The 3282-nt window shown below is 41.6% G+C and overlaps 1 pseudogene; it reads right to left on the reverse strand.

Moving 5' to 3' along the window:
* Positions 1–769: 769 nt before the first annotated feature.
* Positions 770–886, reverse strand: LOC130089611 (5S ribosomal RNA; annotated as a pseudogene).
* Between the last annotated feature and the right edge of the window lie 2396 nt (positions 887–3282).

Consider the following 3282-nt stretch of genomic DNA (forward strand, 5'->3'; position numbering starts at 1 on the left):
TATATATACATTTCCATACATGGGAAACTAGTGTTTATATTTTTTCAATATACTGCAATGTATGGCTATATATTGATACATATAAAAATATTTAGAAATGAAGACAAAAATAGCATTACATGTAATATTCATCAAGTTTTATCCTTTATTGTGTTCATATATTTGTATATATACACATGTTCCCATTAAATGTGAATGTATTGTACGCACATATGCACAATCCAACCCGATCTCACGACCAATTAGTCCGAATTTGACGAGTGATTAAAAGATGGCTAATTCGTAACAATTCGTACGACCTCACTCGTACGAATTAATAATAATAATTCATTACATTTATATAGCGCTTTTCTAGGCACTCAAAGCGCTTCACATGGAAGGGGGAATCTCCTCAACCACCACCAATGTGCAGCATCCACTTGGATGATGCGACGGCAGCCATAGTGCGCCAGAACGCTCACCACACACCAGCTTACTGGTGGAGAGGAGACAGAGTGATGAAGCCAATCAGTGTATATATATATATATATATATGGGGATGATTAGGAGGCCACTGGGCAAATTTGGCCAGGATGCCGGGGTTACACCCCTACTCTTTCGAAAGACATCCTGGGATTTTTAATGACCACAGAGAGTCAGGACCTCGGTTTAACGTCTCATCCGAAGGACGGTGCTCTTTGACAGTATAGTGTCCCCGTCACTATACTGGGGCGTTAGGACCCACACAGACCACAGGGTGAGCGCCCCCTGCTGGCCTCACTAACACCTCTTCCAGCAGCAACCTGGTTTTCTCAGAAGGTCACCCATCCAGGTACTAACCAGGCTCAGCCCTGCTTAGCTTCAGTGGGCAACCAGTCTTGGGCTACAGGGTGATATGGCTGCTGGCTTTATTAGTAAGATTAAAAATTAGTAAGATTTTTGCTAAAACGTACATATTTGACGAGTTGCCAATTCGTATGAATTCGTACGAATGACCTACCCCTGACCCCGCCCCTAAACCTACCCATCACGTGGGTTTAGACAAATCGTACGAATTCGTACGAATTTGTTAGCCATCTTTTAATCACTCGTCAAATTCGGACGAATTGGTCGTGAGATAGCGTTGGCACAATCACGGAATGAGTTACAGCAGATTTCTAGTTCCCAGTGTGATTTGCTTCTAACTGTTAAAGGAGAGTAAATATTCAAATTAAATGTTATTTCATGTGTTTTGCTCAATGTTAATATAGGGGGAGATCTGTTAGTGTTTAATGTGCAATTATTTTGGAATTTAAAAGTGTTTCTGGGTATGTGTGAGTTTTTAAGGGTTACCATTGTGCTGAAGAGAAGAGCCTGAGGTTGACAATTAGCCGAACATTATTAAGACTATACAGTGTTACTTTATTTAAAAAAATTAGTTTCTTTGCTAAAGTCTTTAGTACATGCAGGAATGCATGTACAGTACTATTGTTTACTAACTTGAAAATATGAAACATTTATAATATAAATAATTATAAATTATAAGAAATATGTTACATATATATTTCTATATGTGAATAAATCATGCTGTCTGAGAAATATGATACACTAATTGTTAGAATAAACTGTTTAAAAGTGTCGACAAACTTGACAAAAAGGTTACACACCATCACAAAAGGTTACAACCGTCATCACAAATAATGTCAAATAGAGCTGCTAAGGAAGTGACAGTAAATGTGGCGCCTTTCTTTCTTGTGACTGCCATAATCCATTTTGTTTTTCATGGAAAATGTGGAAACAACTCGATGGATTTTTCTTTTAATTTTGCTCTTTAGATACTTATATTATAGATACCTATATAAGCTACACTGTTTACCCAGCTATTTTTTACGCTTTAGATAAGATATGGCATCTCTACAACACAGTAAAATCATTTAAAGCCATTAAAAGGTTTACGTTCAAGAAACATATCTTATAAAAAAAACATTTGTGCTGCATAATATTTTAATAAACTGATACATTGTTTTTTCAGGATTCTTTGATGAATAGAAAGCTCAAACAAACAGTCTTTCAATTGAAATAGAAATCTTTTGTGATGTGAAAGTGTTTACTGTCGCCTTTGATCCATTTAAGGTGTCTTTGCTGAATAAAATAAAAATTTATTTAAAAAAAATCTTACTGACCCTAAACTTTTGAAAGGGAGAGTTTTTTTCCTGTTAAACCATACTGCTGTTATCATCTGTTCCCTTTCGAACGGTCACTTCGTATTGCGTAGCTATACGCAGTGGGGGAAACTCCTTTTCCTCGATTTACTGAAGCCTTTATGTAAAGCGCATTTGCAGCTGCACAGCTAGAACATGAGCGTCTGGCTCGCTCATAGGCTGCGCTGCGGCAAATGGCGCGAGCCAAGGGGGCGTGACCTCAGTCTATAATAGTCCCCGAATTCGCCATTATAGCAGATTTTACTCCTTCAGCGACAAACTTCACGTCTCTGACCATTTATTGAGCCTTCGCCGTCGAACAAGCCTTCAGCCTGAGCGAGCTACAGTTCAGCAGACGACACATTTCAACCGTGTTTCTCCTGACGCCGTCTCTCCTGTGGCTATCCGGCGATATCCTTTTTATTATTCATTGTATTTCTGTGTTTTATCTGTACGAGCGTTGTTTCAAATGCCTTGTGTCAAGACCTGCGCCAGGTGCGGATGCAAGCTGCACGAGGCGGACGAACACGCTAACTGCATTCCATGCCTGGGACTTCACCACGCGGAGAATGCACTGTCTGCCGGTGGATGTGCGGCCTGCGAGAGCATGTCTATCTCCGTGCTGCGAACTCGGCTAGCCCTCTCCCGTGATGGCAACGCCGCCTCTCCCGCGCTTCCCTCTCCGGCCCTACTTCAACCGAGGAAGAAGCAGCGCCGCAGCCAACGGCAACCGGAGAGCATGGATGTTAGTGAACGCACGCCGGCCACGTCCCCGCGTGCCTCACTCTCTCCAGCTCCTTCATCTCCGGTCCTGTTCGAGGGAGATCAGCGCCCCAACGGCGTGGGTCACGTGCTTCGCACCGAAGTACAGAATCTTTTACCAAAAGGGGCGATAGAATTAGTCCCCCCCGCGCTAAAACATATGGGTTTTTACAGCCGCTATTTTCTGATTCCGAAAAAAGACGGCGGTCTTAGACCCATTCTAGATTTGAGACATTTGAACAAAGCTATCATGAGGCGGCCGTTCAAAATCTTAACTATTAAACATATCCTCGCGCAAGTGCGCCCAGGGGATTGGTTAGTCACAATGGATCTGAAAGATGCTTACTTTCACATTCAAATA

Source organism: Rhinichthys klamathensis, unplaced genomic scaffold (assembly GCF_029890125.1).
Source record: "Rhinichthys klamathensis goyatoka isolate OS25496 unplaced genomic scaffold, OSU_Roscu_1.1 h1tg000134l_1, whole genome shotgun sequence".
Lineage (NCBI taxonomy): Eukaryota > Metazoa > Chordata > Actinopteri > Cypriniformes > Leuciscidae > Rhinichthys > Rhinichthys klamathensis.